Source organism: Macrotis lagotis, chromosome 1, assembly GCF_037893015.1.
Source record: "Macrotis lagotis isolate mMagLag1 chromosome 1, bilby.v1.9.chrom.fasta, whole genome shotgun sequence".
NCBI lineage: Eukaryota > Metazoa > Chordata > Mammalia > Peramelemorphia > Peramelidae > Macrotis > Macrotis lagotis.
Genome location: NC_133658.1, coordinates 137,146,004 through 137,162,013, shown reverse-complemented (window position 1 = coordinate 137,162,013; position 16,010 = coordinate 137,146,004). Strand labels below are relative to the sequence as shown.

The 16,010-nt window shown below is 33.0% G+C and overlaps 1 long non-coding RNA gene across 1 annotated transcript in view; it reads left to right on the top strand.

The window, feature by feature from the left end:
* LOC141514271 (uncharacterized) overlaps positions 1 to 16,010 on the top strand; it is a 262,329-nt gene that overhangs the window by 131,144 nt on the left and 115,175 nt on the right. Inside the window, exon 3 of the long non-coding RNA XR_012475978.1 lies at positions 10,328 to 10,483. This is a non-coding gene — a long non-coding RNA (uncharacterized LOC141514271). The remainder of the gene's footprint in view (positions 1 to 10,327; positions 10,484 to 16,010) is intronic.

Below are 16,010 nucleotides of genomic sequence, written 5' to 3'. Positions count from 1 at the left end.
TTAATTCACTGAGCTGTTCCAATGAATATTCTTGATTTAATTTTTTTTTATTTTCTAGGTTATTTCCCCTAAACCTCCCAGAAGGGGAGAGAACTTTAAGATGTTTGAAAGAAATGGAAGGAAATGCTTTCCATTTCAGTCAAGTTTGAATCTAAATGTTCAAACTTTCAAATTTGGGGGCTTTAAAACTTCCTCAAATTTTTACATCCTTTTGTGAATGAAAATGTTTTAGTGTGTTGAGAAATCCATCTACATTCATTTTTATATTCCTACTATGTGACAAAGTAAAAGTGAAATTCTACTGGGGAAAAACAAGTACAGAGATAAGCAAATATAGTAAAATACATGCATAATAAAGACAAAGTCATTGAAGGGGACATGAGAAATTAGAAAGAGTCAGGAAATGTTATTTATTAGAAGAAATACTTGGATTTAGCTGTGATGGTAGCTGTAAATTCTAAGAGGTAGAGAAAGTACAATGGATAGACCTACTATTCTTCTTTATCTTTTCTTCCACCTAAAATTTCTTCATGATATTTTTCTTGTAAATAGGCTTTTAATTTAAAGGCAGTTAGGTGCCACAGAGAATAGAGTACAAGTCATAGAATAAGATGAACCTGAGTTCAAATCTATCTTCAGACACTAGCTGGGTGACTCTGGGCAAGTCACTTAACCACTATTGTCTCAAATAAATAAATCTGCTTCAATCATTTTTTTCCATTGCAGTGACATTTTTTATTAAATACCTTTCTTCAAAAGTAAATTCAGATTTGCATTCACTGAGATCCAAATTCCATTAATCTTTGAGAAGTTAAAAAAAATTAAAAGGAGACTCTATGATCCAATTTATGCTTAGAGGCAGCTAGGTGGCTCAGTGGATAGAGAATTATCCCTGGAGAGTCTGGAAGATCTAAGTTCAAATCTAGCCTCAGACTCTTATCACTTATGTGACCCTGGGCAAGATATTTAATCTCTATTTACCTTAATCCATTGACCAAGAAAATGGCTAAATGCTCTAGAATCTTTGCCAAAAAAACTCTATGGAGAATATGACCCATGGGGGTCATGAAGAGTCATACATAATAAGACTCATGCAATTAAACAGCAACATGATCCTGACTCCTAACACAATCTGTTATTTCATTGATATTGACATGTTTTCCACGAATGTAGGTCACAAGCTCTCATGAATTTCTATAGATAAAATAAATATAATCACCTAGGTGATTAAACTTCTGGTAAATGGGTCAAGTAAATAGGTTGATCTTTGGAAAATTACTATATAATAATACATTGTTAGGTCTGAAAGGCTGGGTAGCACTTGAAAATTTAGTTCTAATGATACTGCCTCCTGCTATCATGAATCATCAAAATAAGTCTATGTAAAAAAGACACAAAAGGGCAGACTATTATGTAGCCTGCAACCAGATGAGACAATGATGTGGTAAATGAGATAGGTTCATTACCATGACAACTTTTGAGGGCTTCATAGGAAAATACCCTTCTTTACATGCAACACAATTAGTTTTCATTGAAAAAATTTGCTGGGTAAGTTATAAAAATGCTAAGATCAATATTGAAAAAGATGCTGTAGGAGCAGAATGATGTAATACATGTTGTGATCCAAATGACTCATTGACTGCATAGTGATTCACAGCATTCCCAGATGTTTCTGAATCAAATTAAAATGTAGCTAAGAAATAATTAACAAAATAAATAAAATATAAAAGAACACAGATAATGTTAATATATTGTTTTCTAAGTCAATACATGTATGCAAGAATTCTTATAAAGAGTTAAATGATCCCTTTTTCCATTTTATTATTTCTTTACTTTTAACATTCTTTGAAAACAAATTTATAATTCAAAGGCATCATCCTTTCACTAAACACAAATCTCAATTTTTGCATGCCCTAACCAATGATCTTCTTGAATTTCTATGGACAAAAATATCATTCATTCTTTGACAATCTGCTTCTCAGCACTTAGCTATACTGCTCCTCAGTAATAGACGTCAAGTCCAACTCCAGCCCCATGTTCAAAGACTTTCCTGCTAAGTTACAACTGCTAGAGTTTTTGCTCCTAGAAACCTCAAGACACTTTTTCTGAAGGATGAAATATCAGAGGCAGCCACTAATGGAGCATTATAAGATGATTTGAGTTCCCTATTTAGTTCTTTGAAGGAAGCATAAAAGACAAAATAAGTTTCTGTCATTTTAAATTTGACCTGGAAAAAAAGAAAATGAAAAGTTGGAGTGGGTGTTATGGAGGGAAAGAAGAAAAATCTGTATTACAGTAATCAGTCAGGTATTACTGTTCAATTGAACTCTCTAGACCCTTTTGAGAATTAGAAGCATTTGCAAATGTTCCCCTGCTAATTGTATCCAATATTTTTGGATTCTGGAAGAAACCCAACAGCTTTCATGGGATGCATATAAACAACAGACTCATCCTCATACTTAGACCATGATAGAGAAATTCCTCCCATGCCACAACCCAAATTTAGTGCTAATTTTAGTTACTTTTGGTCCTGACAAATCAAGTCAACAAGTTTAAACACTTTACCATATTCAAGCTCTTTTTTATGCTCTAGGAATACAAACATAAGCAAAAATACAGTCCTTGAAGTCAAAGTATTCTTGTTCTAATAGGAGAAGGTAACATATAAAAGGGGAAGGGAAAAGGTGTGGAGGGGAGGGAGGATAAGGTGATAAGTCCAAAGAATCAGAAGAGGAATCAGAGTCAGAAGAGTGAACTTGACCTGTACTCACAGTGAAGGTTCTGAGAGGAACTCACTAGTGGAAGAAGGGGTTTTCCAGGAGCCATGTGATGTTCCAGGGTGAGAAGACCAAAAGTACTTAGTGAATCCTTTCTTAGCAAAGGAGATAGCCTAATAAACACTTAATAAACATTCACTTGAGGTATAAATGCTCACTGCTATTTATGTTATTGTCCTTATTACCTCACCCATACATAGAAATTATGGGATTATAGGATTTAAAGCTGTGAAGTCCATTAGAGAAATCTAGTTCTCTTTCCATTCTTCAGATTAAAATTTTAGATAGAGACAAATGATCTACCCAAAGGCAGAGAGCTGGCAAGTTGTAATGAACACGATACATATCAATAATACAGTAGATCAAGAATATGTATTTTTGCAATAAATGTTCATTCATTGACATGAAGTCTCAACAAACTATCCAAGATAGAAGGAATGTTCAAAAGATATCTCACTGTTCCTTTCCATGAGATAGTGTTACACTTGGATTTTTTAGTCAAACATCTATTCTCTTCTTGCATCTGCAATGAAGTAAGTGAACTCTTTTGAAGCAGTTATAGAAAGAGCTTATCTACCAAGGAATTCCTTAAGAAGTGACAGATTGCTTAGAATATGACCGTGATACATTTTCTGTGGTTTCTGTGCAAGACCAAGAGGTTCTAAGTGTGAAACCTGGATTCCCTACTATCTGAGTGTTACTCAAGCGATTTAACCTTTCTAAGATGCAGTTTTCTCCCTGTCAAATGGTGATTAGCAGAATTCATATTTCCTTCCTTGTAGCCTTACTTGGTAAGTAGGTGATCAATAGATATTTGCTAAATAAAATGATGTTCAGGTAACTATAATTTCCTTTGGGTCATGAATCTTAAATTTCAAATTTAGTTTTTCAAGTTCTTTGGTCTTTTTTGTATCTATAGCTATTTTTGTCTCTCCTTGTTGACTTCATTTGCATTTTAACTGTAATTTGATTTTAGTTCTACTTTCTTCACCCTGAATCACTTCATACATCTCTGTTTCTCTGAATTCTTCATGTTCTTCATTCCAAATGTGAACATGATATAGCCAAATACTAAATTTTGTTCAGTGATTTTTAAGTTGTTGGATATATTTCTCTCATCTTGTTTTTTTTTTTAAATCATGATTTGGGTAGGGGTAGCCAGGTGGTGATAAAATGACAAGCCTGGAGTCAGAAGACTGAATTCAAAGTCAGTATTAGGTAATTATTAGTTGTGTGACTCTCTATTTGCCTCAATTTTCTCATCTGTAAAATGGGCATAATAATAGCACTAACCTTTCAGAGGTTTTGTAAACACCAAATGAAATATTCATTATAAAGTGTTTGATATATTATAAATACTATACAAATGTCATTTATTATTATTAGTTGACTTTAAAGCAATTATTTACAAGCTTGTTTGATTTATGATACTCTTCTCTCGTTTAATTGATACAAATTCCACAGATTCACTGCCCTTCAATTTAAGAAAAATGATAACAGCTCTTATTTCTATATTTTATGGTTTTCAAAGCACTTTTAACACAATAGTGCTGTGAGAGGGAGGCAGTGCAAATATTTCATATTGTGATCTCCATTTTATAGCTTTGGTAACTATGGTAGATTTATTTAAAGAAACAGAAAATGCAAAATATCGAGTCATGAAGGAGTTTCACTCTGGAGAGAATATTCACTCCTCTTGAACTCACATATCCATCAAATAACAAAATTATATGCTTATCATATTGTATGTTGGGTAAATTTACACTTCATATGAAGCACAGTGATATCAGATTCTTTTTCCCCTGTGATTTTGATCACACTTTGGTAATGGTAGTAGTTGGAAGATGGGAAAGAAATTCAGGAGAGGGTGTAGGGAAATCAATAACTATTTTGGGATGTAAACACATGCATTAAGATTTGGGGTAAATATGACCAAGGCAGAATCAATATATTCAAAGCCAAAGGATGTGGTGTTCAAGTCTTAGCTTTACTATTAGTAATCTAAGTGATTTTGGCGAGTCATTTCCCCTTTCTTTGGCCTCCTTATACGTAAATATGCAAGGGACTGGATTGGAATAGTAATTCTTGTTTATTTTTATCTCAAAAGCCCTTTACACAGTTAAAAAGAATTTTTGTTTATGTGGATTTTATCTATCATGTTAGATTTTGAAAAATCTTGGTATTATCATGAAAATATTTTTAACCTTGTAGCTCCCTAAAAAAGGGGACGCCTGGGCAGGTGGACTTAAAGCATGTTTTGAAAAATCACTGGATTAAATGAGTTTGAAGCTCTCTCTCATTTATAAATCCCATGACCCCAAATATTTTTGACAATTCATTAGAGAGAAGAGGAGGAAACAGTAGGTGAATGGAAAGAATAGGGTAAGAAAGAAAGGGAAGCTAGAGTAGAACAAGGAATAATCATTTGAGGTAGCTAATGTAATATGTAGAAAATGAAGTTTAGAAAGATAGATTTATACAAGTTATCAGGGAGTACAAATTTGACTGTAGTCTTTTTTCTTTCATATTCAAGGTTGTCTCCATAAAATACAAAAATACTTTAGCTTCCTCCTCTGTGTATCATGTGAATTGATATGTTTTGTACTTTTTGTTTTTCAAAATCTTTATACTATGAGTTATAAAAATTTCCACATCTGCCTCTCTTCATATTCATCAACGAATCAAGTTCTTAATGGCAAGTAATACAAGTTACACAGTCAAAAATATTTCTCTGCAATTCCCTGGTCTTATTTGTGGATTGACATCAGCGAGTCAGCAACCATATAGTCCATTATAAATGTAAAGGAGCAGCAAGTGTTGATGACCTATATTATCTGAGACAATCTAAGGAAATAATAGGACTAATATAAGTCCCTGGTAGTCATAACTGATTGTAACTCTTATTAGCCAAGTCCAAACTCTCCTGGAAATAATTATTTGAAGCATTTTTTCATGCCAGGTTGTTGAGCAAGTAAATTTCAGGAGAGTATTTAGAGGAAAAGACTCTGGGCAAATAAATTCCTAAAGAGACAGTAGACAATGTTTATTCCTCCATTGATGCCTATGCTTATGCTGATGTGACTTGTCTGTCCCTCCCCTCACTGTCAATTCATAGGTATCATAATTCTCCGAATCTAAAATCCATTTCATCTTTGAGATCTTCCCAAATTTAGATCCAGAGGAATGAAAACTAAATGAATGGGCATTAAGGGAATTTGGAAAACTGAATTTTAGCCTCTGCATTAACATCAATCTCTACAAATGATCTTGGTTGGGGTACTTTTTCTTTTCAGGCTTCAGCTTTTTTTGTTTTGTTTTGATTTTTGCTTTTTTTCCTATAAAATTTGGTTTAACTAGATAATATCTAGGGTTACTTCCAATTTTAACATTGATTTTAATGAATTTCATTTTCTTCTTAAACTCACACTGAATTTTCTCTTTGGTTTTATCAGTGATTTGAAGAGGCAGCCTAAATTCATGATTGTGATTGAATTTATTACTTAAATACAATTTTAAATTTAAATTATTAAAAAATCAAAACATCAGTGATGTGATACCATGATATAAAAGTGAATTGAATTTAAGTGAGGGAGGGACTGGAAAAATCTATGTTCAAAGGCCAACACCAGCATTTATTCCTTCAGCACTTTTAGGTTCTGTGACCACATTGATCCAAGTTTCATAATCTGAAAAATGGAATTAATACCAGACATTTTATAAGATTACTCCAAGGAAATCTCTTTGTAACTTTCAAACTACTATGAAAACGTGACTTCTTATTGTTCTTATTCACTTTATCCTATCACTAAAAATTGTTCTTCAATGTCTCACCTCCCGTTTTAGTTTATAAACACCTTTAACATAAGAGGAATCTCTTCTTCCTTTAATTGTGATTCCCCTTATATTGGCTAGAATCGTGCTTGGAACACATTAAGAATTTAATTAATGCTTAATTAAACTATTCTCAAATCAAAAGCAACTTTTATGGTGGAGGGAACAGAAAAATTAGAATTCATTTACTTGACTAACCCTGCCTCATCCCTTCAAGTGAAACACATGTTTGACCGTGAAGATTCGAAACCTATCTGGCATGTGTTGACCTGAGGATACTGTTGGCATCAGTTAATCCCTCCTAGAGTCTCAGTCCATGGTTGCAGGAGGTGGAGTGGGTTGAGCTCAAGCCATACCTGCTCCTTCTCAGCCGTGAGAATCAGAGTGTGAATAGGGAGGATGGGGGAAGGGGTAGAGAGGGGAATGGGAGAGCAAAGAGCATTAACATTTCATGCTAAGAAATGAGAGATTCTGGCATCTCTGGGAGAAAATGATGTGGCCTTTCTGAGCCCTCAGGAGATGCTGCCAAATATCTTTCCCCTTGAAACAGAAACTGTGCTCAAGTCTAGATAATTGCTACTGAGCTGTGCCAAGCCTAGAAATCCTTCTCTGTAGAGCAGCCCCACAGGGGGTTGAAATTTACATTTATAATAATTTACCTTCAAAGGAGTTTGTTCCCTGGCCCAGCTTCGCACACATATCTTGGGGATGAGAACTGGCTGAAACCTCAGACTGGTTCTGCCCATAACTACCCAAGAAAATTGAAGTGATATAAAAACAGCTTCCCCACCTCCTTTCTTCTTTAATTAAACATAGCATTTTTGGAGAGGAAATATGAAAAGTTTAGAACACCTTAAATATCGAAAGGTAGAATTCTTTTGAGTAGAAAAGGGGTCATTGAAACCAACCCTTTAATTTTACAGAAAAAGAAACAGAGGGTCAGAAAGTTAAAGTAACTTGTTCAGTATCATCTGATTACTTAGGTGTTTGAGAGTGAATTTGAAGTCAAATGTTCCTGACTCCAAGTTGTACCTATATATTTGAAATTTTGAAATCCCAGAAATGAGCAAATTTTTTTTTCATCAAATCTATGGTGGTCATTTTCCAATTCAAGAGACAGGTGTTCTGAAATACATCTAACCATTTACATATATTTAAAATGAATCAAAATTAATCATGTATAAAATATTTGCTCACCTGTGAGAAACAAAAAGGGCAGGTAAAAACAGATGTCTCAAAAAAGACAAATTATAATATGCACTATTCTAAATATAGTTTGTACTTTTCATAAAATTTATTCTAAAAATAGTTTGTACTTTTCATAAAATTTAACTTTTACAAAACATAAATGCTGGCAGCATAGTATAATCGTAAGATTTCTAGATTTGGAATCAAGGGACCATGTATGACCTTGAGCACTGAATATATTTTGGGTCTCAATTTCTTGATCTGAGAGTACTAAAATGAATGTTCTTCAATAATCCCTTGTGAAAATGTATGATCCTTTGAGTGATGGATTATAAATTGTTTATTCTCAAGTATACACCCACATATATACATATAAATATAAAATACTGACACTACATAATTTCTTAGGCATTTTTTTAGGCTTTTTTTGCAAGGCAAATGGGTTAAGTGGCTTGCCCAAGTCCACACAGCTAGGTAATTATTAAGTGTCTGAGGCCAGATTTGAACTCTTGATCCTGACTTCAGGGTCAGTCCTCTATCCACTGGGCCATCTAGCCACCCAGACACTATATAATTTCAAAAAAAGGGGTCTCATTTTTTAATTTCAATTACATGTCAATATGGGAAATCACATATACTAACTTTGCATAGAGATGTCATTATTGATGTGTTCATAGATAATACCATATCACTATTTAGATACATTGGGTTTATGAAATGGAGAATCATTAATGTGCTACTTGTCAAAATCTCAAACTTTTTCTTGAAGGAATAATTAATTACATAATCTCTAAATTGTAAGGGATCTCAAAAGTCATCTAATGCAGTCCATTCCTGTTCAGCATTCCTGACTGGTTATCTAGACTACATTAGAAGAACTGATGATAGGGAAACTAGTTCTTAATAATATAACTGGGTCTTTTCATTTCAGACAGCTTTAATTGTTAAGTCATTTTTTTCTTGCATAGACTTGTCTGAACTGAAATCTGTCTTCATCTTGTCTTGATGTTCAATCCTGTGTGGTTGTAGTACATCTAATTTTTCTTCACGGTGAAAGATGTCTCAGGGAGAGATTTCAGGACTTGGAATCAGGGAAGACCAAGTTTGAATCCTGTCTCACATACTTAATAACTGTGTGACCTGAGCAAGTCACATAATGCCTTTGTGCCTTAGTTTCTTCAAATTTCTTTACATCAAATTATAATCATTTTTTTTCTTATTCCCTTTTCAAATACCCTCTAAGGACACACAATTCTTATGAGTCAAAGTATCATCCAAAGCCAAATCATGAACTATTTGCATCCTTTCCCCAAGAATACTTTCTCCCACACTTCAATCCCCCTCCCAGAGTACTTAACCCTTTGTTAAGTAATGTATGGATTTAAGTCCAACCCGGATTTAATTAACTATAAGAATCTGAAAGGGCTCTAAATACAAGGATGAACTTAATGTCTCACTTAAGAATTTTACAAATGATTGTAAGTTATGGTAGACACTCATTCAGGACTGCCCAGTTTCAGAGAAAATCCTAAACTTTGTGAGAACAGCAGAATTAGATTAGGTCAATGGAAGCTGAGACACTTAAATTTAGAGCAAACACCCCTGCTTTTAATCAGGGCATTTTGTCCCAAAAATGGTGATGTCATCTTAGACCTGGTCAGTGGAGAGACAAGATCCAATGATATCCATATCCTCTAAGTCCAATCTCTTCAATTAAATTTGACCTTTAAATTATCCTAAGAGAAGTACAATTCTCAAGAGTTATAAATGTTTTATCTTCTCTTTTAGTGTTGTATATAATTTGATGGTCTTGACTAATATTTACTTTGTTTGTTTGTTTTGTCCTTCTTTTCATTTACCTTTTCATGCATCTCTTGAATTGTGCTTTGGGGGTTTGATTTCTCTATTCATTTATGGTCTTTTTGTCAGTAAATTTTGAAAGTCCTCTGTTTTGTTGAACATTTATTTTGCCCTGACATTACATGCTGAATTTTACAGTGAAGTAAATTCTTGATTGCTGTAAAAGCACCTACATCTCACAGTTGTGAGAATCAAATGAATAACTCTCTGTAAAACAATATGAAAACCTTAAAGTTCTACATAAATATTAACTTTTTTATTATTAATAGAATATTATACATGGAGTGAAAATGTGGGTTCAAATTTTATCTCTGATATTATTAACTATGTAATAACAAATAAGCCACTTCATATCATTGAAATTTTATTTTCACTCCCATAAAATAGAGGTATAGGAAAATTTACCTCATGGGTTTTTACAAGCAAAAATAATATGTATATATACATACATATATGTGCATATATATATATATAGAGAGAGAGAGAGAGAGTTTGTGTGTGTGTGTGTGTATGTGTGTGTGTGTGTGTGTGTGTGTGTGTGTGTGATTTCAGTGCTTTATTCCCCAAAGAAGACCCAGGACATCAGAAGAGATGATGCCATGGCAAGCACACAAACTGAATTTGAGTGAAGGGGTGCTGTACTAAGTTACCAGCCTCACTTTTTCTTCCAGAGCCATCTGAATACATTGGCCAGATGTGGATCAGAACAACTGGAGGTGGCCCTGGATGCCAGGCAATCAGGATTAAGTGACTTGCCCACGGTCACACAGATAATAAGTGTCAAGTGTGTGAGATTGGATTCAAACTCTCATGCTCCAGACTCCAAGGTCAGTGCTCTATCTACTGTACCAACTAACTATCCTATATCTGTAGGTGCATATATATATATATATATATATATATATATATATATATATATATATACACACACATATATATATATTATATGAACAAATATGTATATATTTATATATATGTATATATGAGCACAGATAAATATGAATTAAATTATCATAATAGTAATGAAAATAAAAATCATCTCATTCATAACTTTTTGAAAAAGTTAAATAAGCTTAAAGTGAACAAATGTGAATTATATTATTAATAATAATGAAAATAGTAAGTATCTCATTCTTAACTTTTAAAAAAATCAAAGTCAGAAAAGAATAGCCCTGGAAAAAGATGTTTTCTTAAAAAATGTTCTTTGGATATGAAGATTAAAATTTAAAAAATAATTTAAATTAATTTAAAAAAATACCAACTCCTTTGGTAATTCAATAAAAAATATATTGTGAGATAAAATCATCACATATAGTCTCATTGAGAGCAGATGAGAAAGAAGAAGAGGAAAGAGGTGAAAGAAGAATAAGAAAATTCTGCATGACAGCTTTTTAAATGCTTTAAGCCAGACAGAGATCATGTTCTCACTAAGCTTTCTATTCTCCAGGGTAAATATCCCAGTTGCTGCAATCAGTTCTCAGACACCCTGATCTTCAAGACACTCACCATTCTGTTCCTTTAATAAGGCCAATATCCTTGAAATTGCCCCAAATTGAACTAAATATTATATATTCTATCTGACCAGGACAGAAGACTATCCTATTACTATTTTGGACTCCTTGTTTTTTCTTAAGACAGCTTAAATATGTCATCATTGCTCGAGGCCCCTAGAAGACTCAGTTTTAACATGGTGTCCACTTCTTGGGAAAGTAGAAAATATAGTCTCAAGAAAAGACTGAAATTTGGAATTGCAAATCAGATAGATGGAGAATTTCAGTGTATCTTTCTCTTATCCCTCATATGACAAAGAGAATATGCTTTGCCAAAGCTTGAAGGAATGTTAAGAAACATTCCAGCTGTTAGAGTCAATGAGCAAAAGCATGCATCTTGTCAAGTCCTTTTGCTATTTCACAGCATAAAGCTGTCATTTCATTAATTAGACGAGCATGTTACCACATGACTCCAGCCTGCTCACTCTTCATCCCTCATCTTTGTCAATTTAGGTAATAAAAACCGCAATTTAATAATCCTTCCCTCATGCATTAGTAACTGTTTTATGATGGAATTTCAGTTTCCTGATGCACTTGATTACTTGGTCTGGGGAAGACTTAAATAGATATATTAGAAAGTTTAATTAAAAAACAGGCAGCTAAGAAATAGACTAGAAGGAAAATGCAGTTCAAAGAAAACAAATTCAAATGCCAGGATGATGAAATTCAATAAACTTGGTTATGTTGTTTGGTCTTATGGCCCTGGGAAAAGCATGGAGAACTAGAAGTCACCAATTCAAAATATTTAACATCACATCTAGAAAACTCTTAATAACTGTTCTGACTATCCTTATGTCATATCAAATGACTTTTTTGGTCATTCTACTGTAATGCAAAGAAAATTAGAGGTGAAATTAGAAAATATCAATTTGCTTTATTTAAATTCACTAAGTGACCTTGGATAAGTCACATCAGGACACAGTTTCTTTAGTAGTTTCATTAACTATATTGCAGAATTTTTACCAGGATCAAATAAGAGCATGCATGAGAAGAAGTTCATAAAAGCAAAGCAATAACTATTATTATTTCCAATACTGTAAGTTGTAAAGAAGATTCTTATCAGAATTATTAAGGAGTTTTTTCATCCAGAACGTCCATTTGCAAATAAAATCAAGGTCTTGGGGCAGCTAGATGGGGTAGTAGATAGAGCACTGACCCTGGAGTCTGGAGGACCTAAGTTCAAATCCTGCCTCAGACACTTAATAATTATCTAGTTGTATGGCTTTGAACAAATCTTGCAAAAAACATAATAATAATAAAATTAAAGATCCAGTTTCTCCTATCCTTCTATTACTGCTTAGCTAAGAATACTTGAATATCTTTGAAAAAATGACTTAGTTATTTCTTTATTTATTCTTGTTGAATAGCAAGACAAAATGTGAACAGTTTAAGATGAACCATAGCTAGGAAGTTCAATAATGCCTCTCAGGTTCCCGGATTTGTGGCTGTTGCAACCAAATGTTGTTCTTTGTTGAGTTCACATTGTTATAATGAGTAAAGAATTAAAATGATTAAAGGATTGGTGTAAGAGGGAAATGCTTGGACAAGAACTGTCTCAAATCAGTCTATCAATCATTCCACAGGTATCTATGTGGCATACTTTGGAAATTTCAAAACCGAGAATGAACAAATCTGCATTAGGAATTCTATGAGGTAGCACTAAGGAAGAAGTGAATTCTGGGAATGGGGTGCAGCCAGTGCAAAGGGAAGGAAATGCAAGATGGAATGCTAGGTATGAGTGGCAAAGGCAGGGTCAAGTTTGTCTGGAAATATAGAGCATAAACTGGATAGCTGCTGAGGTTGTTTCCTATTCTAAAATTTATGTGACTCAGAATTCTGTGAATCTGATTGCAGAGGAGCTGTGTAGCAAGGCAATAAATGAGCAGAAATGGAACCTTCGCATGAGTGACCTTGGGGTTTGGGAATTATGGTAAATATTCCATACATATTTACACTACTTGTGTACTTGCTTTCTTCCTCTAATGGAATGTGAACATCTCCAGATTAAGAAAGGTTTCATTTCTTGTATTTTTATTCCTAGCATAGAACTTGCCTTTAGTAATTATTTAATAAATGCATGTTGATTGATTGATTGATAGATTTATAACTTTGTTTCTTTGGTCTGAAAGTATGATCATTATTGAAGATAGCATGATTTTTGTGCTCCAATACCCCTCCCAGGTTCCATTATTTGCCATTTTCTCACAAAGTTAAACATTGATGAACTATTGAAGAAAACCATGCATTGGATCAATTATTGCCCATTAAAATCTGACCCTGATTTCAGTGTTGTGTATTTTACTTATGTGAAGCACTTTATGAAAAATGCATTAAAACTAAAAACAAATGCAAAACCGATCAATAGCATTTTTAATCCCCAACACAAAAAATGGAATTGAAGAAAAATTGGAGAAATTCCAATGGGCAAGGACAATGTTAGCATTAGATTTTTTTTTAAAGTAAAAGATTTTTCTCCTGAACAAGAACACAAAACAAAAAAACTGCTACAGTTCAGAACATGACCTAGTCTTTTCTTTGATCTTATTTGTGAAGTTACTTAACAGTCTAATTTAATCAAGTCTGCTCCTACATATCTTTCCTTTCTTTTCTTATATTTTATTATCTGACCAAACACAAATGTACCTTGTTTCCTGAGCTCATCTAAACCCAGACAAAATAAAATGGGACAGCTGCCTATCACCTTGAAAGTAGGTCTAACTCAAAGGTTATTAAGTAACAAATAAAATAAATATGAGAAAGTATAGGAAGATTTACTTGAAAGGATATGTTAAGATAAGCAAAACTAGGAAAATGACATACAGATTCAATAAAAATATGTAACACAAAGAACAAGTAAAAATGAAAAATTTTGAATGCTGTATTGCTGTAATGATCAAGTCTGACCCCAAAGGAGAGCTGAAACAATACTTTTGCTTCCCCCATTTGCTGAAGTGAGAGGCTATAAATATGAAAAATAGAATGTCAGTCATTAGCATGATAATTAATTTGACTACACTGTACTTTTCTTCTTTTCTTATTCTTTTTTGAAAGGGATATCTCTCTGTGTAGGAGAGAAGGCAGGAACTCACTGGGAAATGAAAATAGTAGTTTTGTTTGGAAATAAATTCTAGTACTACACGTAAGTGCAGAAAGTGACTATATAGTATGATTTGAAGTCAAACTGAAGAAATGTTTAAGTGTATAGAGTGCTAGACCTGGAGTTAGGAAGACCTGCTTTCAAATCCAGCCTCAAACACTTACTTATTTGACTTTGGGCAAGTCATGTTGCTTCTGTTTGAGCAGAAAGCAGCTAGGTGGTTCAGAGCTTTAAGTGTTGAGTCCAGAATTATGAAAACCTGAGTCCACATCCAGTCTCAGAGACTTACTAGCTTTGTGATTTTACCCTAGTCACTTAACTCTGTTTGCCTTAATCTACTGAATAAGAAAATGGCAAATAATTTCAATATCTTTATCAAGAAAATATCACATTCAATTTGATGCATGAATTCATGTAGAACTGCACAAAGCTGAACCACAACATTGTATTTTTCTCCAGCTTATAAAACTCTTCAGTTGTCACATAATAAAAATATTACAAGAAAGATGATATAACTATATTGGGGTAGGTACATTTAGCATAATATCAAAGAAAAGAAATTAGAGTGAACATAATATCTGGTTTCTAGTCCTAGTTCTTCAGTTTAGTAGCTTTTGGTGTATAGTTTCAAATCATTTTCCAGAATGATTGGACACTTGGGAGTTCACAGCTTCAATGAAAATGAGTATCTCCTGGAAGCATTTTTCCTTTTCCCTTTTCATAATTTTAATCAATCTTATGAATGTTAGGTAATATCTCACAGCTGTTTTAATGTATATTTCAATAAATATTAATGATTTGGAACAAATAGTTCATAAGGTTAGTGCTAACTTTTATTTCTTCTGAAAACTATGTTCATATTCTTTAACCATTTTTTGATTGAGAAATGGTTCTTATTCTTATCAATTCTTATCAGAGATACTGAAAATTTTTTCTTGTTTCCTGCTTTTCTTCTAATTTTAACTGCTCTAGTTTTGTTTTAAAAATATTTTATTTTTATTTAATCAAAATGGCCTACTTTACCTCTCTTGAGCCTCTTTATTTATTTATTTGATCATGAACTCTTCCCCATTCTAAAACTGACAGGCAATTTCTTTCAGGCTTCACTAATTTGCTTATGATTTCACTCTTTATAGCTAAGTCATGAACCTATTTTCAATTTTTCTTGAAGTATGTCATGGGATATTGATCTCTGCCTATTTTCTTCTAGATTCTTATTTTATTTTATTTTTTTGGTTAAATAGTTCTTTTCATAGTAGCTAGGATCTTTTGGTTTATCAAATATTAGATGACTGTGCTCATTTGTTTCTGTGTATTATGTACCTAATGTGCTCCACTGAACAACCTCTTAGCTAATGTCAAATTATTTCAATAATTATAGCTTTGTTGTATAGTTTGAAGTTTAGCACTGTTAGACCTCTTTTTCCTGCCATTTTTTTTCATTTATCCCCTTGATATTTTGTTTTATTATTTTTCTAGATCTATTAGTTCTGCTATTCTTAAATATGTAATTTTTGGTAAATCACCTCTAAGTCCCAGTTATAACTTTCCTAAATAATAAATTTGCATTATAGCATCTTTAATATCTTTTCCTACTTAAAAATTATATTTTACATCTGTCTCTATCTCTCTGCCTCTCTGATTCTGTCTCTGTCTCTGTCATCTCTTGCTCTTTCCCTGCAAAATTTACCACATTCCACTTAGTCT